Source organism: Larus michahellis, chromosome 9 (assembly GCF_964199755.1).
Source record: "Larus michahellis chromosome 9, bLarMic1.1, whole genome shotgun sequence".
Lineage (NCBI taxonomy): Eukaryota > Metazoa > Chordata > Aves > Charadriiformes > Laridae > Larus > Larus michahellis.
Window position 1 is genome coordinate 19,330,599 of NC_133904.1, and position 27,847 is coordinate 19,358,445.

General features: G+C 37.9%; 1 protein-coding gene across 2 annotated transcripts in view; it reads left to right on the plus strand.

Moving 5' to 3' along the window:
* The window catches only part of TLN2 (talin 2), a 188,520-nt gene that overhangs the window by 31,550 nt on the left and 129,123 nt on the right, over positions 1-27,847 (plus strand). For both annotated transcript variants that reach the window (XM_074601899.1, XM_074601898.1), the window contains exon 2: positions 25,340-25,422. The gene's annotated coding sequence lies outside the window, so the exon portion shown is untranslated. The remainder of the gene's footprint in view (positions 1-25,339; positions 25,423-27,847) is intronic.

The following is a 27,847-nucleotide window of genomic DNA, read 5'->3' on the forward strand; positions in this document are numbered from 1 at the left end:
ATTTGTATAAATATCAGTCTGAAGACCTGTGAAATATGATTGACAAGCTGAACTGCGTGTAAATGGAATCAGTTTTGTGTATCCACCTGTACTTCACTGAGATGAATCTAATCATTTTTGAGTGACTAGCTTATCGATATTCAGTACCTTGGCAATGTTTTCTTGCTCTGACTATGTAACCATTTCAAAGCTGGGGCTGAGCAGTAGTTTTTACTCAACACTGCAAGGACTTTGACATGCATAAACTAGAGCATCTTTAAATTCAATCCCACTGTCACAGTGAGGAATCTGAATATTCTTTCAGTACTATTTACAACTTGCTGCTGGTATCTAAGTGCAGAAAGACTACAAGTCCTTACTGTTACCTGATCTGCGATGGGCACTATGTATGCAGGAGAAGGCATCTCTGAATGTTTATTGTGGAATTTTGTAGCATAATACTACCTTCTGTAAGTTAAAAATACAGAGATCATAGTTTCCCATTTTGGGAATAACCAGTCTTCTAAGAATTCTGCAAGAGTGTAGCAAGTTCATCCAGTGCTACAACAGTGCTGGCGGCGTTGCATTCTCCAAAGTTCTCATCCAGTGGATTGCTGGAGTCTTACAGCTGCGGTGCTGAGACCCCAGAACTCAACATGGCATTTGATGCTCTGAGGTACTATTTCACTAGTGTCTCTGACAGGGCAGCCGTATTTAGCTGGGCTGTAGATAGAGGTTGTGACAAACTCAAATAGCATGGTTTGGAATTCTGTTCTTAATATTTTGAATTCAAACTGGCCAAATTTGCAAGCTGAATTTACAGAAAAGTTTCTCAGAGGTGTTACTATGAGTCTTTTGTGTTGATGATGATGGAAACATCAGCTGTTCTCTCCCCCCTCTTGATGGGGGGAAAGATAGACTAACTCCAGGGTCATACTGGAAAGTGTTTGGAGCATTGAACACTTACAGGTTTTTCAGGTGGGTGTGCCTACTGCTGCCAGTCTGAGCAAATAACCTGTGAGGCGGGTGTTCAGGATTGCCTGTTGGCAGTCTAGAAGATTCTGCTGGAGTAGAAAAGCTGGTAGTTTGTGCTGTTAGCTGTCACATACATCAGGGGGAAAAAACCCTAATTAGTTCATCACTTAGAATTTTCTTTTTAAGTAAATGTGAAGCCATGAATTCTAGTCCTAGAAGATGACAGGAGTGTATTTCCTATGCCTGGAATAATTTTGTTCTTTGTGACACGGAGGCATGAAGTTTATTTTGCATTGCTAAAAAGGGTATCTCAGTGTGGCATACCCTGTTAAAGTCCCTTAAAAAGTTGCACTGAAAATTTCACCTGCCTTGTTATTAGCACACCAGTTTTAAAGGCAACTTCAAGATGAAGCAGGTGTAGAAATGTCTTTTAGTGTGAACCAATTATGTATGTGAATGAATGTGTGGGCTGCTGGGGTTAAGCAGGGGGAAGCTATGGTGCAACTCGGTGTGAGTGGTAGCTTTTATTCCATGCGGCAGAGCAAAGGAGAAGCAACACTAACTGCTGCCATGACGTTTCTTGGTGACCTTTGTCTGCACAAGTAAAATGCTGTGGATGAAAACATGGTGAGAGTGGAAGATATTCCTTACAATACTTTTGGCTATTCAGGGGGAGTTTACAGGTAGTTGAGCTGCTTGGAGAAAACAATTTCATTTTAGTAAAATAGGGAGGTAATTGCAGATATAGGCCAAACTATGATGAGGTTGGCTTACCTTTTAACATCCTTTAAATGACAAGCTTTCTGCTGAGCCACTTCTTTATGTAGAGATCTGGGCATTTCAATCTGTCTTAGACTGTGCTTCGTGTCACAGCTCCTCTTGTTCCCAGTCATATTAACAGAATGGATGCATTGAAAATTTCCCTTTGGGGCACTAGGATTGTACAGATTTGTAGCGCCAAAAATATTTTCAGAACATACCATTAGTTATTCCTTTAGCACAGAAACTAAATAAGTTACAATGCTTCTAGGAGAGAGCTGCTTCTGCTGATCTACACAGTCAACCCAGTTGCGGAGAGGGATTTAGAACGCTGGCTCAGTATTTGCATGAGTTGAGTGTAGAGGTGAGGGATGATCCAGCCTGTCTTAAACAATTAAATCATTGTCATGGTTTAGGCAAATCAGGACAATCATCAAAAGATGCAAAATGTCTTTATTGATGCATGAGGATATAATACGAAATGTGAAACCAGTGAGCTCCAAGTTGATCTTTAGTTAGTGTTACTCTACTAGACAAGTTGCATGCAGTTTTCAGTTACAATTGCAGATGTTTATTTGGTATATGAGAGTAAATTTTTTAGGATTAATTTAGGCTTTCTTTGTGCCGCCTCATATTTGTGTTGCTAAACCATGCAACAGAGAATTTTGTAGAAGTAGTAAAGTAAGATTATTGTCTGGTGTCAGCAGGCATATGATGGTTCCAGTAAGGACTAGAGGTAAGATGTGTACCTAAGAATAGATTACAGGTTTGTTTTGAATCCCCAGTTATTTCTGGCATGCCTTCAGTTTTCTTAGCTGAAACTGTCATTGCCCTTACTTGTAAACTCTTAATTGTAGTAGCAATGTAAATTCTTAGCATGTTCGGGAAACTGATTACAAAGCTTACAGCAGTGATGTGCTAAAGATGTAGCATGAGGCAGCCTGTATAAATTGAAAATCCGGGAGGCCTAAGTCTTTGAAGAAAAATGTTGATAAGTAGCAGATGAACACTTATCCAGCAGCATAACTTCCTCATCTGTTGTTGCTTGTATGTCTTGAGTGCTTGGTTTGCTTAAACTCAAGTTGCTACTACTGCTTTTAGGTTGATTTCTTTCCTCAGAAGTGAATGGGTTGTTGCTTTTAGTTTCTGAAAATTTGTGACTGTGGGGTCATTGCCCAAACAGATAGGGGATTTATGGAAAGCAGATGAAAGGTCTACTGCATCTTCTGCCCAGTCCTGCTACTCCCTTTGTCTGCCTATTGCAGTTCAAGTTCTCTGGGTTATGTAGCACTTTAACTTCCCTGTGGCAACACATCTTTCCACACTCCATGTGCCGAACACTGACTTACGTGGTTTTATTGCATGGCTGTTAGCACACACTACCAGCCATGGAATGGTGTGAAGACTCCTTAGAGTTTCAGCGAGAAATCAGAGTGAGTTAACTCAAATGAAAGTTGTTTGTGGATTCTATAGGAAAATGAGAGTATGGACTGTCATACTCTGTTGGGCATTTAGGTGATTTTTCTCTGAACTGCTTCAAATCATGCTGCTGTTGTCTTCAGCTTATATTCAAGTTGGTCAAATGATTAAAAGCTCCTTTGAGTGGTGGCAGTGGGGTGACACATACTCATTTAGAGATGGTGAGGGAAGTAAATGGAAAAAAAGCAAAGATATATTAGTGCTGTGTAAAAACAATATTAACCATTTCTGACAAGTGAGTTTTGCATTGATTGTATAAAAATTCTGTAATCAAATTCCACTGACTGTAGCACTTCTCCCAATGTTTCTAAAACTTGAGCTTTGATGTTACACTTGTGCTACTGTCAAGATAACTAATGTGGTAATGTATAGCATATGAAGCTAAGACTGTAAATGTCTGTTGCACTGAAGGTCCAAGCACTGATGCATGGCTTTCGGTGGTTGAGCTGAATGTGGAAAAGTAGGAAGAAACAAGTGTCTGCAGCCTTTCTTCCTTATTAGAAGTACTGAGGGTTCTATCTAATCCAGTCTTCATCAGATAGAAAACTTAGTAGGTTTTACATTAATTCAGTTCACGTTCAGTGAGCCACTGTCCCCTTAATTTTCAATTGTTCACTTTGACTCTCTCCAAACTGGGGATCTTATTCAGACTGTCTCTCCCTCCAGAGAAGGCGGTTAAAAGGAAGGTGTCTGGAAACTAATCCATGTGGATTTGTCACTGTCAGGCTGTATCTGAGACTCAATTTCATTATTGTGTTCTTCTGTTCATTTTAACAGGAAGTTCAGGCAGGCGTCCATTTATGCAGAGAAAATAACCCCTGCATTTTCATTGCCATTTTTGCTTTAATGTCTTTCTTTAACTGTTGAAGTCCACACTTGGATCATATTTGAACAAGAATTTTATTTGAGGTGAATGGAGTTAACTGTAACAAGACATGCTGAGGGGTCTCAGATTTGATTTGATGTTTTCATTCTGTTAATACTACAGGTGCCTATGCAACCTTTTGCTTTACAAACCATTGTAACTATTGTGATCCTGGCTGTTGTCCTCAGCATCTACTGTTGCTTCCACATGTGGCATATTTGGCTTGTTCATCACCTGCGTGCTGTCAGCTTTTTCTTTTTAGGAGCCTGAATGGCCTGACTTGACTTTTTGCCTGCTTGCTACAGGAAGGCTTCTGAGGGAATAACTTCGTAAATGTCAAGTTTCCTTACTATGACAACTCTGTGAATTTTTTTTGTTATTTTAAGTATGTTTTTCCTCTTTTCCATTTTCAAGTCTTGTAAGCTATTTTCTATGCTCAGAGTACTTTTGCTGTTGCTGCTTAAAGTTGGTAGTAATTGAAAGTGTAACACACGTGTGTTTGGTTGGTTTTTCTATTGGGAACTAAACATAGCTAGGATTTGCTTAATACTGCTAACATTCATTTAGGTACAAGTAAGGGACCGTATTTCTTCCTATTGCATCAAAATGAAGTTGGTTCAACCATGAATCTGAACTCTGAGCATAGGTCAGCAAATTGAGTTTTATGTAATATTAAAGAACTGGACAGGGGCTCTGGTGATGAGGCAGCAAAAGCTGTAATCTGTGGTGGATTGACTTGCATAAGGCAATTGTTTTGACAGCCACAAATTGTGGTTTGCTAGTTGTTCAGCCTCTTGTGGTTGAGCTACTGTTCTCAAGTTTCTTATCACCAAATGTGGATGCCACAGACAGTCTTTTCAAAAGCACCATACGGAAGGAGGAGTTGCTGCCAAACGCTTTCCAATATCTATTCCCTTTGGCCTGCTGTCTTCTACCCTTTGGCCTTACAGTTACACATTCATCACTGATCCTTTTAAAGGCTGTGTTTGCTTTGGACAGGGGACTGTTATACCTCTCCATATCCAGAGAATGGAGGCAGCTGAACCAATCTCAAAGTCTTCAGTGGCTGTGTTAGGCTGTGAGAGATTTCTTAGCTTGGGCACACAAAAGGAATACTCAGTTCTGATCCCCTACCTTTTGTGGTTTGTGTGGATTGTTGCCCTTTGAAGGGTAAACGGCTTGGAGACCACAGGGCTGAGCTGTGATCTAGGGCGTGTTGAGAGTATGGTGTTCCTATTTCTATCTCAACCTGGTTTGGAAAGGCTTTTCTCCATTAATAGGGAGAGCAATTAATCTCTTCCCATCTTAAATTGAGGAATTAATACAGCTACCTTTGAGAGCTTGAAAGTGTGACAAACAAGATCATAGAATCACAGAATTGTTTGGGTTAGAAGGGACCTTAAAGATCATCTAGTTCCAGCCCCCTTGCCATGGGCAGGGACACCTCCCACAAGACCAGGTTACTCAAATGTGCAAGTCCTCCCATGTAATGCCTAAATTTTCTATCTCTGTATGTCTTAACCTAGCCCATATGAACTTTCCATTAGGATTTGCATGTTTACCCTTAACAGTTCTCATGAACGAACACATGCAGTGCTTTTTAGACTTAAATAGTAGTGTAATCTGAGATGAGAGCTGTAGTGCAGCTGCTAAATATATCCTTACAGCATAGCACAGAAGTCCATCATTCAGAAATTAATTTTTGCAAATAAGGAGGACTTTCATGCTTTCATAGCTACATCAAGTAAACAGTTATTTTTCATGTGGTAGTGTAAATAAATTTTAATTTATTCATATGCTTTCCTGAGATACTGTTAAGTGCATAGATGTTGGTATGATAAAGTTAATGTGAAGCAGATCAACTTAGGCCAAATGGTAATGTTTAGCTTGTGGGGGCTGTGCAAATGCTTAAGTAATAAGGTGTCAGAGTTGAATAGTGGGTGGCTGACACATTTGTCATGTAATGCCATTAGACACAAATGATGAAAAAAAAATAGTCTATTCCATTTGATGGCAGAAACGGTTGAAATTGTATTGAAATTTCCATAGTGGAGTGTTTTAATTGAATGGTAATGGGGAAATGTGCGGTCATTGTGGATTTCTGTATAATTATTACGTAGTGATACATGCTAACTAAGTAATTTGGTTTTGTCTAGTCATAAGAAATGTGGAAAGGGGGAAAAATGTCTTAATCCCTGAGAGGTCACAATTGAATTTCATGCATTTTATAATACATAAATGCTGAAAGAAACACTGGTGTTTGGCCTCTAATCTTTGAACTTTTAACTATTATCTTTCTGCAGTTGAACTGGTGTTGTATTCCAGAGGTAAGAAAATTACCTTACTGAAGCATATGGATTGTGCTTGGATTTTAAACCGTATCAGTTTTCATGTAGGATTTTCCTGACTCTGGGCATGCTACATGTTGTACTGAGGAGAGATACACAGCCAGAAAGCAAGAGGCAGTTTTGCAGACTGCATGTTACATATGAGGCTTGCATGAGCATGTCACTAGCATAAATGACGTTAGATGGCTGGACCACAAACTTTACATTTTATTGGATTTTTCTGCATTGCAGATGCACTCTTATGTCAGTCACAAAACATCCCAAAAACGGACCTGAATGTCAAGCCTTTTTCCATACAGTTCTAACAGTTTCGCATGTTTATGAGAAATAGTGGGCTGGTATGACAAATGACATAATCTCTGTGAGGCAGCAAATAGGAAGGGAATAGGATGCCAGCTTCATCTTATGACATGTGTAAGTTGTTTTGGGTTTTACACTCAATGAAGAAATAATTTTGCATAAAGCTATTAGCAGTCAAGTTTATTTGTAGGCTAGAAGTGATGCAGATAGAGTTGAATGTTGCTAAGAACATTTTAAAAACTAGATTTCACTGACTGGCAACAATTAGAAGTAGTAAACAGATGTAAGATTTGGAAATTTCACCATACGGAGAGAAAGATATAAAGCCATAGTGCTTGAGTCTTTAGCTTACTGGTTGTTCATGTGGTTTGAAAGTGCCGTCTTTTCTCTTTGAGAATGCTAGGAAAGAATCAGTGAGTTTTGATTCATTAACTGTAATCTCCTTTGATTTCCAAATGCTTATGCCTTTTCAGAAACTCTGCATGTAAATATGGTGATATTTCATGGTCTAGGTTTTGGTGTTTTTTCTGCCTTTTCATCACACTAACAACAGTGTCAGTGCTGTCCTGGTTTTGATTCTGTTCTGTCTTTCCCTCCACTTGGCTAAGCTGTCATTTAGACAATAAGAAAGTATGCCCCAAAAGTGGTCTCTTGGATAATAGTACTAAAAATGTGGATACTCACCTTTTTCCTGTTCACTTTGTGAGTTCCATTTCTGTAGGGTTTTCCTAATCTGGATCAAGAAGGCTGATGGGAAGCCTTGTGAGAAACTTAGCCTGGGCACATGGGATTGAAAGATGTGGGGAGCTGAAACACTGGGTACCAGGGTGTATGTAGAGGAATCTGTGGCAATTGTTGGAAAAGTTTCAGAATGGGTTGTGATGTTGAGAATAATTAGCAGTCCAAAGCAGCTGTTTGTTTTCAGAGGTGACTTGTCTTGATGGTCAGTGTTTGACAATCAACAAAAGCAGGCTCGTAATTTCCTGTGCGATTGTATATGCAATCAAAGGAAATAATTGCAAGGTATGACCCAAAAGGATTTTGTTCAAAAAGGCTGTAGATAAGTCTAGCATGCTGCCCGTCCAGAATTACGCTCTTTCATTTCTGTTTTGTAGAAGGGCCACAAGAGTCTGCTGTTGAGATGACTTGTTGTGTAACACAGAGGTTTCTGCAATGCACAAATGACTCTTAAAAAGTGTAAAAACAGTGGTGCCTTGTGATGTTGGACTTCATGATTAAGTACAAAAACTTCCTAGAGTGTGTAGGTGTTGTTTTCCTTTTTAAGACTGCAGGGAGGGTTTATGTAGAAACTGGGTTTCGGGTGCTTTTAAAAAACTAGCTGAAATAGTGATTCAGTGTAACACTAAGAGACAAGCACAAACATGAGTGTTACTAATTGCACTGAGGGTTCCTTAGGAGTGACTGACTTTCCCTGACCTCAAACAGATGATGCTCAGTCTGCAACTGGGCAAATCAAACTGTGCTGGAGTCAGAAGTGATTGAACTGTGGCTTTAAACAATGTAGCTGTCAAATTACCTGGTTACTGAATCTGAAAATATGCTAACAAAGCATGCATAGCATATTAAATGGTACAAAAGGTATTAATCTCTGATAGAGCATGCCAGTTCAGGGTTACATCCCCCCACCCACATGAAAGTATAGACCAGAAACGTTTACACTTAAGTATAAAATGCAGCTAACAGTGCAGAGCTGCTGCATAGTCAGGGAACGGAGTTCTGATTCTCCTTTTTTGCACACTGTGGGCCAACCTAAATCAGATTATTTACTAGTTAACTCTCTGAACATGCACACAAACTACCACACCTTGAGTGGTATATCCAGACTTAAGTTGTTAAGTGAAGAACACTGTATTTTCTGATTCAAAATACCCTGTTTTTCAGAAGTATTTTTTCCAGAAAGAAATAACTTTCACACAGTTTTTCTTAAGAAAAAGAACCCCCCCCACCATGTCCCCCTAAGTTAACAGCAAAACCCCCTCGCAAACAGTTTTTTCAATGGGAGACTTCTTAGGTTAGCCATTATTCTAATCTAACATCATAGGTTCCTAAGAAATAAATTTGAGAGAAATATCAGGATGTCTGGTTGTTTAGTAAAAGAAATTAAGTTTCCAGTTGTCTTTAGCGGGTATCAAATAGCTTAGCAATAGTAAGTAATTATCTTGCAATTGCTACTTTTGTTTCTAAAACTTAGTTTTGTTTGTAAATTTGAGTACTTGTTGAAAAACATTCTGACTTAAGTATTGTCTGTAAATCTTTTAGTTGCAGAAGTTCTAGAATAACAACCATTTTGAATATCATTCAAACTTGTAGTTTGTGTGGGAGGAGGAATTCCTTGGGAGACTGGACCATGTAGTCCACCGAACTGTTCTGCAAACTCTGTCACCATTGGAGGTCCCTTGTTGCTGCAATATTTAATTTGGAGCAAGGGACCTTTGAAAATTTCAATTTTACAGTTAATAGCCACAGAAACATGGATTTTATTCTCTGGGCTAAATTCAAGTTTTGTGTTAGCTTGTATCACCCCACTGCAGTGTGCTGGATTAAAGTCACAGCTGGAATTTGACCATGTGGCTGAAATGTGCTTTTGTTATTGACAGTGTCTTCTCATTCTCAAGCTTGTATTGCTGTGCACATCGCCTTCTGTGAAACAAAGCTCTGGAATTACAGTGCAAGTTTGTTCTGGAGAACTGGAATAAAGCAGAGCTTTTATAACTACAAAGCTACAAAGGAAGACGTGTAGGTAGAATGTAACTTGAGTCATTTTTTGCTGGTGTCACTTATTGTCAGTGCTCAGCCTTATTCTACGGTAGGTATTATTGCCTGGTTACAAATATGCTGTCTTCTTCAAAGGGTAATTTAGAGCCAAGGCATCTCTGCTCTAATTGTTGGCACTTTTAAAGGGTGACGGCTTACTAATTGTAGTCCTCAGAGGGGTGACTGCATGCAGGAAGCAGTAAAAATGGACCACAGGCTAGAAACAACTGCTTATTTCTTGGACTAGTGGCAAAGCCTGGAGTCCTTGTAAGTCCCTGTGGAGAGTGAGAGAGAGGTCTTGGAAAACGTCCTGAGACTTGGTTGTTTAAAAGGAGGGCTTGGTGGGTGGAATTGTAAAGCTGTTGTGAAGCAGTTGCTGTTGGAAATGAAAGTTAAAGGGAAAAAAAACTCCTTTGCAACTTGAAGAGGAAAACTTCAGGGAAACTGTGCTTCAAGGAGAAAGATAGCATAGAAGTCTCTGGGAGAATGATAAGCCACCTCATGACCTTGAAGAAAGCTACTGTGTTTTTGTACATTGTGAGGGTACATTTGGCTGCCTCATAGTGAAAAAAACCATAACATTTCCAAGGTCCTGCTTTTTTATTTTGGCCCTCTTTTGTAGCTTAATGTATTGCAGGCATCTTTTCCCTCTATCTCTGAAATTCTTAAGATCTCTTTTATTGTCACAGAATTGTAACGACTGGGCAGGTGAGCATGGGTAGGTAACCCTTTGTTCCTTGAAGCCTCATTTGTGTGAAGGATTCTGGCAGCAAGTGACCTGTCAGTTCAACAGAACCACAGCTGTCAAGGTAGAGAGTTCTTCAGGCACATTTCCTTGCAGATATAGCTATTAATGTTATCTATTTTATGTTACCTTGATTTTGCTGTAAATGGTGTCCTATTTGTTTTAGATCTACTTGGTAATAGTTGCATGGCAGCCTTACACACACTTCATTTGTACAGAGGCATTTCCTTCAAATTCTTACTCTTAGTGTGTCAGTATTACTTGTAAGATGACTTCTTTCGTTTGTTGAGTGTCCTCCCTGCTGCCTGTGTCACAAACAGGGTTAGGATTGTAAAGATTGTATGCATTATACTTACGGCTAGGGAAAATCATTGAAGAAAAACATGAAACCTTCAGTCTTGTTGTTTTTCTTCCTTTTTTTTTTTTACTGCTTTCCCTGTGATTAGAATTTCAGTATTATGGTTTAAATAAAGTCATTCAGTCACTTCAAACATGCATGCCCTTTGAATAGAAGACGTAAAATCTCAGAGACACAGACTATCGTAGGGCTTTCTACTTCCTTCCCTAACTATCTGGGGTTGCTGTGAAAAATCTTTTCTGCTGCTTAGATTTCTTAAGTCTTCATTTCTGGTTCCATGTCCCGAGGGACTTTTGCAATCAGGGGAAACTGCTTTCCATCTTTCCAGATTTTTGTGCAGCTGCAAAGATACAAGGAGGTAGAATACAGTGCCAGAATAGGTCGGCCTTTTCTCAGTTGCACTGGGGAAGTTCTAGGCAATTTTGGATTTTTCTTCAGGCTTAAGACACTGTATCCTTCATCTTTTCCCTGAGACAGACAGACAGACAGATGCACACACTCCGCTACATTCAGAAATGTTTCAGAAGTGTTGGATATCCTGGAAGTGGTTATTTTCCAGTGGTAAAACTTTGTTCCTGTGCCTATTGTGTGTTTGTCTAAGCTACACTAAGGTCATACTGCATTTAGTCTTCTGTTTAATCCTTGAGTGATACTTCCAAATGTAAGACTTGATCTGTCATCTTCTATGGCCTCAGACTGATGTGTCCCCTTTCACTTTCTCACCAAGAAAAAAATTGCCCCTCCTAAACGCTTGTAAATTGCAAATTCAGGGCAACATGCCAAGTGGTAAATATGTCAATCAGGAATGTGGTTCTTTGCCCATGCCCCTCCTCAGCCGTGCCAGTCCAAAAAGAGGGTTTGGCTTGGATGTTCTTGGCTAGAATTGCTTCCAAAAGCTTGTTGTCCATCTGTTCGTACAGCTAAGTGCTGTCCAAGGAGCCAATAACACATAATTGTAGGAGCCTTGAGTGTTAATCATTCATGAGAGCAGCTGGAGTGAAAGTCAATCCAGAAAACAGTTCTGAATTATCTCAAACTAAAATGTGATGTTAAAGGATATTTTGCAGTTGACTTCCTCTTGGATTAAATTAATAAAAAGCTAGTTAATTTCTAGAAACACTTATGTCTCTTTGAAATGCCTGTTTTCAAGGCAATAGCTCAAAAAAGCTTGCATACTGTTTAAATTGGGCATTGTTAATTGTAGTTTACCTGACAGAGAATTATTATCTACTACCAGCCTCGGTAATAGCTCAGAATTGTTGCTAGCTTCTCAAGTTGTATGCACTGTATCCATGAGTTGGGCTGCTCTGACTTTTCAGATGAGTTGGGAGCTTTGCTTTTAAAGTATACTATGACAGAAGTGAATTCTATCATTTAAAAGCATAATTAAGAGTACTTAAAGGTTTTAATGATAAAATCTGTGTAATAACTGAAATGCAGATTTAGAAACATAACAATAAAGATGAAAGTTGAATTCTGACAGTGTCACTTGGCCTATTGACCTGCTAAATGCTATCTACCAAAACATAGTTGCACTATATCACCAGTTTTCATGGATATGCTCACTTCTGTTCATCCAAGTGCTTATGCATAGCTTTGTGGTAATCATTTACTTAATGTTGGTTCTTACATTCCTGTGGTCTGTGACCAAAATTAATGTTCCTAAGCAGGTATTTTAGCTATTGCATTCAACAATCTATTGTATTCTTGGCAGGCTCTTATATTTTAATTTTAAAGTCTGTGACTTCTGAGAGCAAAAGCTGTCTGGGTAGAAGTTTCAGACTTTTTGCACATATGACTAGTGTCCGTTCTCTGATCGCTAGGGTCAAACTGGTAGCTGGGCTGTTAGATTGCTAGACCTTCAGATTTGAATGTTATACATCAACTTCATTTATCATTAACTTGGGTGGACCTGTGTTAGCTGTTGCTCTTGTTGTCTGACTTAATTCGTGTATCTGGGACAGTGAGGTCAGTTGTCACCTATGTGTTGGCTTGATCCAATAAAACCATTAAGTGCAGAATTGGATGTAAGTAGTGATTATAAATTTTGCTTTTAGTGCAAATTCTGAATGTAGTGCTTCAGAGTTTTGGAAGAGAATGTCAAAAAGGTTAGGGAGTGTTATATGCAGCAACTCAAGTTCCCAGATACTTTGCACGTGTTTCAAGCAGCCTGGAATATAAGTTTTGTTTTGTGTTCATTTTCCATGTTAAATGGATTGTTCTGTCTAAAACTTGAATATGAGCTTCGTATACTTGGAGAATTAATACACAGGAAACATGTTTATTCTGAAGTGAGACTCTGGGATGAAAACCAGAGAGGCTTTACCAGACTGTTAAGACAACCCGGCTGAGTTATAACAGTAATTTCTTCTTTCAAAATCTGGAAGCAATAAACACTTCAGATGTGCTTTCTGAATGCAGTGGAATCAGTCCCTTGGGCAGACAGTGTATGAAAAAACCTTTGGAATTAACTTTGCATATCAACTCTATGATATTCTAAAAATACTGTAATGCTATATACATAGTGGAGCTAAGAATGCAATGTTTTACCTCTTCCTTTCTAAAGCCTTAGTTCTGTGCAGAATGGTGTCACAGTGACCTGTTTCAAAAAGACCAGATAGGAAAATCGCTTGATTTACTCAGGTGGTTTTTTTTGCTTCAATTCCAGGAAAATGAATGGAAAAATCAGTGAAAATACATCTTTCTGGGGTGTCTGTTATTGAAAACAGTGTTAGGAGTCAGTCCACTTTTCCATGCAGCCAGTTTGAGTTGTTGATGAAATGTGTGTTTTTTCGTGTTGATTTGGTTCAGTGTTTTTTGGTGGCTTTTGTTTTGTTTTGTTTTGTTTTTTTTAAGCCATGCCACCCTGCAGCTGTACAGTGTTGCCAGTACAATGGCAACCATGCTAACTGCACTTCTCAGCAGCCGGTAAAAGGGCATTATCTGTATCTGCAGCAGCAGTGTTGCAGGTCTACAGTCATGCTAAACAACTGAAACCAGCTCTGAGTGACTAATATTGTTGAGTTCTTCAAGTTTTTGCAGTATTTAAGTAGCTTAATTGAGAGCAAACGCAAACAATTCTTTCTCTCTAGCAAAATCCCACTGGGGGACCTTATTTAAGTTTCTTGACAGAAAGATTATGGAAGCTTGGGCTGGTATATGGAGGAGACTTGCAGGAGCTAACTTCAAAGGTGAACCAGAGTGAGGTAGGGAGATTTGAAATTGAAGCAGCTCCAGTATGAGAAGCAATTGAAAACGATAGTATTTGGGGTTAGACAACCTGTGTCCACAAATGGAGGGCTGATTTGGTTCAAGACCATTTCAGTGTACAAGTGTGGTGGAGTTTCACTTGTTCCTTACTCTATCGAATAAATTACGTGTATAAAAAAAACCCCTTGGTCTAAGACCATATAGTTAGAAGTAGTGAAAGCAACTTGAAAAGGATTATTTCCTGTTCTCCTACATAGCGCAACACTGCCTCAGTCCAGAAACATGTGCTTGGAAAGCTTAATCCTGTCAAGAGAAGACATCTCTCTTCCTCTTACTGGGAGGGGGAAGTGAGGAGTAGGTTGAGCTTCTCATATGTTTGTTTTCAATAAAGAGTATAAACAGTGTGTATTTCATGTATGTGGTTTTCAGCATTGTATCTCCTTATCCTCCCATTTGAATAGCCATTCCAGACAGTGTTCTCTCCTGGGACACAATGAGTGCTGTTCAACCTGTTTGTGAATACTGCAAGCCATCATTTTTGTTCTTTAGGGGACTTGAAGTGAAGCAATTAAAATGACAGGAAGTGCTTGAGACTGAAAGATTTATGTCTGTGGGAAGACCTTATGAAATTCAAAGTATATTTTAATCAGAAAGAATTGACTTGGCAGATGCAGTTAAATATGTGCTGTTTTTTCTGAAATGTTAACTTAATGTCCTCCAAGACAAATCAGGCAGGAAGAGAACTGCTTTATGCATATCTGGTATAGTGTACAACTTGTAGAGCACTTTGTGGAACTATTAAATTTGAAATCACTGAGGAGCCCTAAAAAGTAGGAGTGATTAAAGCTGCCTTTTAAATTCCTACCCCTGTCCAGTCATATTAAGACTTACACCTCCTACAAAAAAAGAAATCCTGAATGCAGAAAATAGCCACTCAGCTTCTTAATCTGTTTGATGCGGCTTCACTCACTTGCATAAATGGCTGTTATTTGGAGAGGGAAGTGCATTGAAAGTGATTTAAAAATCAAAAATTACTATATAGGAAGCTTGATATCAAGTCATTGTGCTGGGATGATGAGCTTCAAGCATACAAGAAAATGAAAAAGTACTGTCTTCGAAGTTCTCACAAAACATTATTGCTGGTAAACTGCTCTGAGGAGCACATTTCTTACTCTGGGGAGATCTAGAACAGTGACTGATGACAGCGGGCTCACTTTGAGCTGGGAGAATAGTGCCTCTGGGTCAGGAAGTGCTTCAGTTTGGTTCTAGTCAACCACATTCACTCTGGGTAATTTTTAATGCCAGTTGGTTTTGATCTCAACTTCCACAATCTTAAGCGCTTAACTGGAGTGACAAACTCCATTGATGGAAGATGTCTGTGGGCCTCAGGTGGCTGCTTATGATCGCCTTTTGGACTCCTGGCAGGTATTTAAAGCACTCACACTAGTTGAATTGGCAGTTATTGTTTATAGAAAACAGTTTGGGGTTAACTTTTTTCATTATTGTTTACTGAGGTGGTGGCAGACAAAAACAAATTAATTTTCAAGTACATAGTGTTTCTTTTTTTGTCTTAGTAGAGTAAGCCTAAGGACATTATTTACTGGGGGTGAAAGTTTCAGCTTCATTTCTGCACGTGGTTGGACAAATGTATAGAGGGAAAAGATACGTAGTACTGAGATAAGGAACACCTGCATAGTTTGCATAGCAGAAATAAGTGTGGAGACTTCCTGAAATTTTAGCTCTCCCAGTTCTAAAGTGATGTGAAACTCGGACATTAAATGATACCATAGTGTGCCCCCTAAGTATTTGGGGTAGTTTCGTCTCCAGAAGTAGATAACTTTATCTACAAAGGCTGGTTATATATGGAGAAATTGTGAGAAAGAACTGTATTTACCACTGAATTTTGAAAATAAAACTTTTTTAATGAGGGAAGTTATTTAAATTTCAAGACTTTTAAGTAGTCACAACAATTAAAAACAACTGGTGTTAAGATGTCATACTAGAAGTTATAGAGCTATAGCAGTAAACATACATTTCTTACTGTCAGAATAGTTAATGTGTTGCTTAAGGTAAGTATTTAATAACTTGATCTGAAGATAAGGAAATTTTATAAAACAGTGTTCTTTAAAGGTTTTTTTTTTTGTTCAGTATATTCATTAATGACCTGGATGATGGGACAGAGTGTATCATCAGCAAGTTCGCTGATGATAACCAAACTGGGAGGGGTGGCTGACACTCCAGAGGGCCATGCTGCCATCCAGCATGACCTAGACAGGCTGGAGAGCTGGGCAGAGAAGAACCTAATGAGGTTCAACAAAAGCAAGTGCAAGGTCCTGCACCTGGGGAGGAAGAATGCTAAGCACCAGTATAGGTTAGGGGTGGACCTGCTGGGAAGTAGTTCTGAGGAGAAGGATCTGGGGGTCCTGGTAGACAGTAAATGATCCATGAGCCAACAACGTGCCCTTGTTGCCAAAAAGGCCAATGGAATTCTGGGCTGCATAGGGAAGAGTGTGGCCAGTAGGTTGAAGGAGGTCATTCTCCCCCTCTACTCTGCACTGGTGAGGCCACAACTGGAATACTGCGTCCAGTTTTGGGCTCCCCAGTTCAAGAGGGGCAGGAAACTGCTGGAGAGAGTCCAGCGAAGGGCAACTAAGATGACTGAGGGACTGGAGCATCTCCCTTATGAGAAAAGGCTGAGAGAGCTGGGACTCTTTAGCCTGGAGAAGAGAAGGCTGAGGGGAGACCTTATTATGGCATACAAGTATCTAAAGGGTGGGCTGAAGGAGGATGGTGCAAGACTCTTTCAATGGTTCCCAGTGGCAGGATGAGGGGCAATGGGCACAAGTCGGAACATAGGAAGTTCTGTTCAAATACACGGAAAAACTTCTTTTTTGTGAGGGTGACAGAGCACTGGAACAGGCTGCCCAGGGAGGTTGTGGAGTCCCCTTCTCTGGAGATTTTCAAGACTCGCCTGGATGCAGTCCTGAGTAATGTGCTCTAGGCAATCCTGCTTTAGCAGGGGAGTTGGACTAGATGATCTCTAGAGGTCCCTTTCAACTCTGAAGATTCTGTGAAAGAGAATCTCTTCAGTCTAGCAAAACAGTGAAGATAATGTAAAAATGAAAAATTGAAGTTTTTGTTGGATTTCAGACACTTTGTATCTGGACTTTCTGAACTGTTACTATACTAACCCTTTGGATGCAAATATAGAGCAACCCAGCTTTCGAGGAATATATTTGGAAAGTTGACAAACTTCCTGTTAGTCACGCCAAAGAGGTAAATTGTATGCTTTGTCTGCTGCAGTGTAAATGACCGTAGTTGTGTTGTGAAGAGCTTTAGCTGGAAAATTTTATGCTAAATACAAACAACTTGAGAACTACACCACTAGAATGGCAGGTGTCCTGTGTTGGTAACATACGGTTAAGAAATTGTACAAACGGTAAAAATCTTGTGATGTTTTTTGGGTTTTTTCTTTTACGTGTGCATTGAAAGATTACTTTTGTTATTTTATTGCGTATTCAGCTCATGCACCAACCCTGGACATGAAATCTCAATTCCTAAACTACTTCTTATATCACTAATGTCTTTATTTGCAGGTATTTAGCCAAAATTGTCTATGTATTTCATATCATTCAAGATGGAAGTGTTCACATTACAGACAATCTCATAATTTGATTATAACCTTGTAGCATCTCTTGGAAGTGATGTATTTAGATTAATACTGGCAATGCAATAGATTGTTTTGTTTCGGTTAGCTTAACTGTCAGTACTTAAAACCAGCCACCTTTGTTACCCTTCCTGCAGGGATTTTAACGTAAGACCTGGATCTGGTGATAGTTTTATCTTATATGGGGTTAAAATCTACCATGCATGTAGTCAAGCTATTTAAAATGTTCTTTTTAATGTATTTTCTTTAACTTTTTTGGAAGAAACATAGAAATAGTAGCCATTATAATAGGCAGTCATTTTAATTGCCTAAGACTGTGGATTTTTTCTAATTTACTTTATGTTGTAAATTCTTCTTTGATCCAACTGTAAGCATAAAGCAATTGTATTTTTTGGTGAAAATGAAGGTTAAATATGTTTTCCTGAAGAGGAAAGCGTGGCTGAGGATTGGTAGCAATGTTATATTGTGGATTGATATGCCTTTCTGGATGAGTAACTTGAAGGGAAATGTGAACCTAATGTAAAAGATGCTTATTTAGGAAAAGTGAGGCTTTTCAGTGATTCATGACTTAACGGTGGAAAAAAAAGTAGAAGTTCCCATATTATTATTTTTTTTTATAGTAGTTACTTATGGCAGCTGAATTCACTTTTTCATAAAGATGATGCAAATACACAGTTTATTTATATTGCCATGGAACTGCTGAGGTTCAATAGCTTCCACTGAACCATTGAATCTTTGCAATGGATAGCTAAATAATTGATGCTGTAAAGTATGTCATCATAAATGGATGAGAAATCTGATTAATTTTGACCTGAGTGCAAGTACATATTTAGATATTCTTAGTTTGTAAGCATCAAAGCATGGGAAGAAAATAGACCCTATGCTAAAGAATTTCTGATACTATGGAGTTGTGTTCACTGCTCAGGTGTTAGTATCCAGCAGAGAACTGGAACTGCAACTGTTCTAAGGCAAGCTACACTTCCTGTTCTCATGAAAAATAGACTTAACATCTTGTTCACAGTTGTTAAACTGCTTACAGATTGTCTGGCTGCAAATAAGGATAACGTTAGTGTGGGTTCGAAATTGTAAAAGGTCAGACATTACAGGTAGTGTGAATGGCACCCTGATGAGGAAAGTGCCATGTACTCATTTTTTGAAGACCAGTTATTTCACATCATTACCTGTCATTTTCAATTACTATGTATTGTATCATATGATTGAAAATTATGTATTTAGCTCTGTTTTTAAAAGATTATACTCTATGCTCAAATCTAGAGCCAGAGATTTTATAATAAATGAAGAACCATTGATGACGGCTGTAGTTAGCTCCTTGCAGACATTGCAAGTCTGGCTTACATAATAGTGGCTGATACTTGTTAGTTTCTGGACATTTCCTGTGGTAGTACTCGGAGGGTGAGTGTCATTCACATCATGACAGAAGAATAGGTGGGTTTGACACAAGGCACCTTTCTAGTGTGTGGTTTCTTAGGAGGGCAGTAAAGCATGACTGCCTTGTACTGCAGATCACTCCTGTGAATCAGTCAAACTTACTTTCTGTCATCAAAGGAAAGGCATTGCAATTTGATGCCAGGTTGACATACTGTTCCGGGCAAACAAGTTTCAAAGAATTTACCAGACATGATTGAATGTGAATATTTGCTGAAGCTTTTTCTGTAGTAGTAGTAATAACAATGATAAAAATTGAAATAAGTTACCATTTAACTTTTGGTAAACCTTCTTTGTCTACCTTAAAAGGAATAATAATTCACATGAAACAAGATTTTGTCTTTCTATTAGAATACAAAATTAGAACCTTTTTTCTAACTTACCTAGGTAGGAAGCTCAGAATAAGGTTTAAGTAATAATTGCTCCTTTGTGGAAAACTATCTATTGTTCTTGAAGATCCCTGAACAGTAGGAAAGTAGTTTTTGCCTGACAAAAACTTCAAATTCATGAAAACAGGAAGACATTTGTCTCTTGTATAGATCACAGAAAGCTGGTTCAGCCTCATAATCTGTAATGTAAGAGATCTGACATTTACATAATTTTGAAAATATAGCAGAGTATAGCTGACTTTAGATGATCACAACAGGCACTTTTTTCTGCTGAATACAAACATGCAGCCTTGAGAAGAAACTAATGTCATAGTTTCCTCTTCTGCTGCAGAATTTACTTGTTGTGCCTTTTCAGACCGCCTCAAAACCTTCAACTCATATGCACAGCATGCTGTAAAGATTGATAAATAGAAGTTGCAAAACAGTAGGTAAGATGTGATAGAGTGAAGCAGTAATAGATAATTACAGGTGGAGAGCTGAGTTTTGGCAGACCAATGCAAGGCTGAGCTACCGCCATCTGTGAGGTACAAAGGAAGAAAATTTAGCTTAAGTGCTTCAGCTTGCACTGAAGCACCATTTTCATAAATGTTATAGTTTTCAAGGAATGATGTTTATTCCCAAGTGTAAGGGAAGAATTGCATTTGAGAGTATGGATTCACCTGGGAGATAGTCAAATTTGCCTAGATGCTGAATACCTTGTTCCATAGGCGAATTCTGATCATTTATTGCAGTATCTGACACAGCCTGTTATCTAGGGAGAATGGGGCAATCTGTATTATGATCTGATAAATGGTAGTTTCTCAAAACTAAAGTGTCTGGTGGGGAGGAAGGCCAAGAAATGATGTTGCATATAGGTTTGTTCTGCTTTCTGAAATGGATTTCCTGCTATAATGCATGTCTCCTGTAATACTTTTCTGAGAAAAAAAGTTAATTAAAATTGAGTTTTATATTCAAAGGTAAATGTTGTGTTTCAATTCATACTACTAAAACCTGATTTACCTGCAGCAGCCATTTTGAAGTATAGGGTGCTTATTGGTCCTTTTTTCCCCTTTGTAGCCTGTTTTTATCCTTCATAAATAGTAAGCGTACTAGCCAACCATGTGGGTGTTTTGTGGTGTTGAGCAAGTTACAGGTGATAAAACTAAATGCAGAATTTCTGGGTTTATGTGCAGTGTTCTGTTTACGTTCGACAGCTAGAAAAGCTTGCTGGTTTCAAGGTAGCGCAATGCCTAAAACTTGAAAACTCAGTAGTTGAAGCCTGGCTGCAAGCATGACGGAGGCTTTAGTCTCCTAATTTAATAACTTTTCCTCATTAACCAAGAGGAGTGTAGTAACAGTTGTGGTATGATTGTTCAATATTTCATGGTTAGTGTAGTTACAGTATCTTAGAGGAACACTTATATAAAGTACTTAAACCTTAATCATAATGGCTTTTGGTAATGAACTGTTACCTAGATTAAAATCTAATACAAGCCACTTTTTGAAAATTTTTAAAATCAGAGCTTCTTCAAGTAGTGTCGGGCTAAGATTTCTATTAGCTCTTTGTTAGACTGTGAATAATGGTTCACAGTATATAGAAGGGCATGACTGTCTTCCTCTAGTTGTGTTTCTGTGGTGGGTTCTTCATGCACTTGTCCTGGCATGGAGTGCATATACCCACCTGCTTGATCTCAGAACACCGCACTGGATACCCCCGACTCCTGGCAATTGCTGCTGTGTTACCCTACTTGAGCCAGTCTGCCCTCTAGAATGGAAAGCCCAGGCATAACTGCACTTAGCCTGCAGGTTGTTTTAAACTCAGTGTGTGGCTAATATATCTGGAGTTTTGAGTATTATGCCATTCTTTAGAGGGAGGTAGCATATCTGTTCTCAGAAATCACCTGCAAAAATATGGTTGTTGGTTACAAGAATATTTAATGTGGTAAATGCCAGAGATTGCTTTGATTGTGAAAAAACCTATATTGATCTACTACACAAAAACATTACTGTTGGTTTTTAATATCAGTTTGGTAAGTAAAGTTGTATGTCAGCTCAGCTTTACTCGGGCTTATGGCTGTTTCCAGTAAATGTTCAGACAGCCTAAAAGTTATTGTAGAGTTTCGAAGGAAGGTGGGAATTTGCTTTGGGAAATAAGTTTGGGTCCGGTTGGATATGTTCTTTGCAGTGTACTGTGAGTGTCTGTGTAGACCGTATTTCTCTATCCTCTTCTTAAATCTGTTTTACGGAATTCAGCCCTATTTTATAGGGATGGGACTGGTAGCAGGGACTCAGCCTCTGAAGATGATGCTAAAAATATCTGTGCCTCATAATATTGCATATTTCATATCCTTGTAGTAATTTACTCTCTTGTACCCTTTAAGAAAATAATAAAAGAAGACAGATAAGTGGAGGAATTAAGAATTGAAAGAAGTCACACTCTACAAAACATTTAAATTAGTACCAACTATAAAGTGGCTGTTCAATGCCTTTATTATGTGCAAGGAACATAAAGTTTTGAAGCATGAAACATATATCATAGAACCAAATTTCCCAGTGTCGGGGAGTGGGGGAAGGGTAACTATTGGCTTGTTTATAGCTCAAAATATTAAGCTATTAGTGGATTCATTTAGCAGGGATGATACAGTAATGTAGTGATGAATGCCAACGGGATTAAAACATAGGCATCCATGCTTTGTGTAATAGACCATGTGTTTTGATTTGCTTTTGGTTTTTACAGCAATGCTTGGCTAACAATAATAAGAAAATAAAAAAATAAAACAAAAAACCTCACAAAAAACCCCGACACACAAAACACAGTATAGGAGAAAGCACATAAACCCAGCAGAAATGCATGGGCAGAACTATTTTCCACATTTAAAAAATGTATTGTAAGAGAATGCTGGAATTTATCCTTGTAGTCTCAATGAGTTTGTAATCCAAATGCTACTGAATTAAACTACGTTATCACCAAGATTTTTGAGAATGCAGAATACCTAGGAAATACCTATAAAGAGTAAAACTATAGTTTTACCTGTAATTCACAGTGTAGAATTCTGCAATGGAATTGAGAAAGTATGTGCTACTTCAGCGCTTCTCTTTATTCAGTGTTCTTGGTCTATAAATAACATCACCAGCATATGAACTGAAGCCCCTTCGTAGAAATGTAGCTGCAGCTAAGAAAAAAAAGAAAAAGAGGGGGGAGGGGAACGGGGGGCTTATGCTAAAAAAAAAAAAAAAAAAAAACCAAATATTCAGAAAGCCCTATTGGATTTTGTGTAAACTTCCAGAATTAGGTGCTTTATGCACTCATTGCTCCCACCCTGCAGTAGGTTAAGAACGTTAGTAAGTAGGCTTATGCTGTAAACAAATCCAGGGTTCAGGGCAGCTGATTTGCTGACTGGGCTTTTGGGCAGTCAAGTTCCATCTCTGACTACATTCCAGGAAGCGAGGACAATAGAATAAACAAACAGTGATTAATAGTTTTTAGGCTCAGTTGGTAAGTTTGGGAAAAAAAAAAAAAAAAAGTTCTTTCCACAGTCACATTTCTTCAAGCTACTCTTAAAATGTAACATGCTATAAACAATTTTTGTTTTTCTCAGACTCCACAAGGTACATTCATTTTTCTACTATTAAATATTCAGATAACTGAAAAATCTGTTATTTTAAATGAAGCTGTAATTTTAAAACATGGTATTCTACTCGTTAGGTTGCTCTGGTAGTATTTGCAAATGCATTGTTTTGTTCCTTCCCTTGTTCTTCACATCCTTCCTTCCCAGTCAAGTTTCTGATTAACACATACATGAATAGATTAACCCTCCTGATAAACTACAGAAAAATAAATTTCCAGTTCACCATATTTAGTTTATAGCTTGAAAACAACAGCTGATTATTATTTATTTTTTTTTAGCAACAACTCTGTTATAGAACATCTGAAAAGAGCAGATTTCAAAGCAGTTTCCCAACCATTTAAATTACAATGATGGTAAATTAACAGTATGTATTGAATTGTAAAATTTATTTGGCGACCTTTGAATACTGGGATGGTTGCTTCATTCTCTGCTACATCCAGTTTTGTTGTCCCCTAGGTGTGATACATTGTTTAGACATTCAGTTTGTGATACAAGTCCGGTGTCAGCCTTAACTGGTGAAGACTTGGAGTAGAGGTGAAGGTTCTTCCAGCTAGTACTTGCTCTCAGAACTTGGGGCTTTGAAAGGGCTTCTGAAGTATTTGTCAACAAAGGACAGAAAATGAAGAAGTGTAACAATGTTGCAAGTGACCGAAATACTTCATGATCACATTTGAAACAAATTTTAGAAATTTAAAATATGTGCAAGTATGGAGAAGTAAATAGTGGCTTCCAGGAAGTAGGATGGCTAGTGAATTCATGCGGTGTACTGAACAGGACTTTGGCCTGTTACTGTAACGCAAATACTTTTAATTACAGATAATCTCTTATACACTGTTACAGCCACTTGAGGAATGCATTAGATATGCAGACATTCAGTGCACTGAACTTGCTCTTATCCTGACCTTAAATTTTAGCAGAAAATCCATGAGGTGGCACGCATTTAGATTAGACTGAATTGTACATTCTATGTGTATTACTGAAGACTTGGTATGTATTGAGAAGTTGAATGAGTGTGGATTAGGGGGCTAAATTTCAAAGTAGCAAACTTCTAATTTCAATGCAAGTGATCCATTGGATGCAGAAATAATTGACCTACTGTAAACTGCATTATTCTGACCTGCAGTAAATCTATTAACCTGCAGTTAGTAGTTGTGTTGGCATAGAGATGATGTTGCTTAAAAGTCCACTGAAAGGAAAAAAAAAATTATCATTTTTCTAACCAACTTAAACAAGCAAAACATCCTATGATGAATTTATTCTATTGGAAATGTTTTTGCCAGCTTTGGTTAGTTAAAATTTGCAAGAATTTTTTTGTTGCTGTAGCCTTTTCTCAGCTAAGAGGCATTCCTTGTTATGTAGCTGTATACATCTGTAACTTTTATTCTTTAACTTCGTGGTCTTTCTAAATTGATACATGAACTAGTTTCAAATTTGGGTAGCTGTTGTGGATCGGAACTTCATCTGAATTTTTTAGTTGCAGTAAGAGAGTGCTCCAAGAGATCAAAGGGATTAAAGCCTTTCATGACTACAGTCTGCACACACAGAACATACACAAGCCTTTGCTAGCAGCAAAGATCTAGGCCACCTTCTATTTGTCCAGACAGATTACTGTGCCTATAAAAGTGATCAGTCTTGTAAATTTTGAGATACTTGAAGAGGTGGTGGTGGTAATTTATTTTGGTGTTCAAACTGCTAGGCGATCTTCATGATATGAGTATTAAACCTCTATGCTATATTAGCTTTTGTTTAGAGTAAAAACTAACAACTAACTAGGAAAAAGAAAGAGAAGTGTGAAGAAAAAAAACCACAAACAAAAAAAACCCCCAACAACAACAACAAAAAAACCCCAAACCCTAAAACTACCCAACCGAAGTCTACCTCCTCAAAACAACCAAAACCTTGAAACACCCTTTCTACCATCTTTTGAAAACAGAAAAGAACTATTAATTCTGTTTTTATTTTTAAGAAGGAGGTTCATTGTGGAGGAAACTGCCTGGAGAGGCTTGTGCTGCAATATTTTCTACTAAGTTACTCCACACAGAGACTATAAACCATAGAAAAGCACAGTTAGTAGGAAATAGATGTCTTTGAGAGGTCAATGTGATTGCTTAATTTGTGTTAATACCCAGACTTGTGCTGAAAGCTTTTTCTTAAGTCACTAGACAATTTCAAGGTATATATATACACCTATATAAACTCAGAGTTCAGTTATTATGATATTTTAAGTGTGAGTAATTTGGAAGCCTGGATTGAATTTTATTTTGCTGAACTTAAAGCTATTCTTTTTGGCAATGCAAATTCTGACTCCCAAAGAGAAAAGGAAACTTACAACTTCCTGAGTTGCTTCCTTTCCAGTGTGTTGGCAGAAGGTACTTTAAAACTAGAAATTAATGGACTGGGGATAAGTAACTAACTTGTTTATATCTTGTGTTACAGATCTGATTGCTGGAAGCATTCCACATGGTCAAGTAGTACTTTCAGAAAAGCTTATTTTCTATTAAATGAAGTTTAATTTAGAGGTAAGGTTCCATTTAATTTTCTTTGTAAGCATATAATGACATAAAAACTCCTACAGTAATTGAAAACTTCTATCTGCTGCCTGTATATATTAGTGTAATATTTCCTTTAGAGAATGTGTGAAATATATACAGCTGTGGCTCTGTGTTTGTGAAGAGAGAAATCAAGCTGAAAAATAACTGTGATGCATGAATATTGAAGCTCCAAGTAAACATTGCAATTAGCAGCCAGGAGACTAACCTGACCATTACAGCTATTGACTATTTTTAAACAGTTTCCAGGGAGACTGGATAATATGATCATATAATAAATGATCTCTAAGCCTTAGGAAAAAGGGCCGTGCCTTTCACTGGTATGAGAACAAATAGTTGAGAAGATGACTTAACTTTGTTTCATCTTAATACATGTAAGAGGTGGCAAAAAGAACAGGGGAAAAATCATTACTAGAATAGCTTCACAGATACATTAACATTTCTATACTATAATGTTTTTGAGAAGAGAATGTCACAAAGAGGTACAACTGGCTTTGGGCAAAATGTTGATAAATCTTGCTCCAGATTCTTAGTCTGGTGGAGTTATTTTGACCTTGTACACATTACTGTTCTAAATGTGTCTCTGGCTTTGACTGCTCATCTGGAAATGGTGCTTGTAATACTAAAAGGTCGCTAATGGAATTTTGTCCTGCTATTCTCCATGTTTGAAAAATATCTTTAGTGAACTTTCAAAGCAGCCTATAATTAAAGCAGCATGTCAGTTTATATCAGATATGTCTAAGGACAAGGTTAAATGAATTAAAAATCGCTAAAGAATAAATAGTTATTTAGGACACACATTTCATCACAGATGCAAATCTTAAGAGAAGGCTAGATGGTTAGCGACACTGTTTCATTCTTGTTATTATACAGTTAGAGCTAAATACTTACACAGCGTTCTTATAATCAAGCCTGTCAGCAAGAAACTTGTAACTATTGCATTTTTAAGAATTAACACTGCATTAAGTCCTCTTTTGCAATGTCTGTTTTCCTCATTTAACTGATGCCGCTGTCAGATCACTGTTATCAATTGTGGTATCAAATAACACAGCTGAAGATCTTAATTAGCATTTGATTTTAGATATTTTTTTTTAAAAAAAGTGTTATCTATTTGTGTAGTTAGACTAATTATATCTGTCTGCATAACTGATTGAACTCGATTGGTAACTAATTAATCAGAGAAAACAGGTGCTTTTGTGAATATTCTTGGTTTCTTAACTGTGAAAGGAGATTTTCCCCAGAAAATGTTTTCAATTCATTCATGCTGGCCTGATTCAGGAATGAATCTTTCAAAGTCCATAATGATTTCCCTCCTTTCTGTCAGCAATATGTTGGTGCTGCTGGCTGTTGGATATGTAAGTGAATGTTAGGAGAATAAACTTGTACTCAAGAAATTCAGTGACCTCTTCACACGGGGTCTTGGTTAACTGGTGGAATAATATCCCAGTAGTAGCAGAAGGGAACCATAGTCGCTAGTGGAATGACTGCCAGTGAAGAATACGAACAGTAAGGAATGTTTTCAAGCCCTCTTCATCATGTGTACGCTAGAAGGAAAACAAAAGCTAAAATTTCTGAAGATTCTTTCCATTGTCTTTAGATGTTGTGTAATTGTCTTGGTGGAAATCCCATTTATTAGAAGATTTTTTGAGAGTTAATGGCATGTATTTTCTTGGAATTTACTAACACAGAAATAGCCAAGGAAGCTGGTTTGTGCCTGTCTGCCTTGATTCAGTGGTTTTTCTGCATCACGTAGTTCAGATGTTAAGACATGAGACGCTCTATGTTAAAGAAAACTTGCTGTTATATGGCTTTGGTAGGGTGGCTCACTTGTCAATATTGAATGAATTTGAAAAGCTACTTGCATTGTTGCTCTTCACTAGATTGGCTAGCAGTTCTCTGAGAAGAAAATCTTAACCTTTCTTAAGTTAGTTTAAAGCCATATCAGTTCGTAAGACAACATGTTTGCAGCGGATGGTAAGCGAAATAAAACCTATTTATAAAAAAAAAAAAAAAAGGAAAAAAGCAGGGTGTGTGTGCTAAGTTATGCTATTGACTCTTTCTTTCATAAGTGGAAAACATTTTAAAATGTTGCTATAGGAAAATGCATCTCCATGTCCTAATCCATATTATACAACATTTGTTCTTAAAAGAGAAAAAAACAGAAGAGATTAGCTCAGCACAATATTCTGTTTCCTTCTATGGAACTTAAGAAAATGAAGTTACATTCATTTTGGTGTGTTTTACCATTTATGTTACTGATACCATGATGCATGAAATGCTTATGGACTTATTTAATTAAATATTGTGTGTCAGTATATAACTTCTGCTGCAGCCATTACAGTCATATAGGGCAAGCAGATCTGAATTAGGTCTTATGCTGCAAGAATTCTTGAGT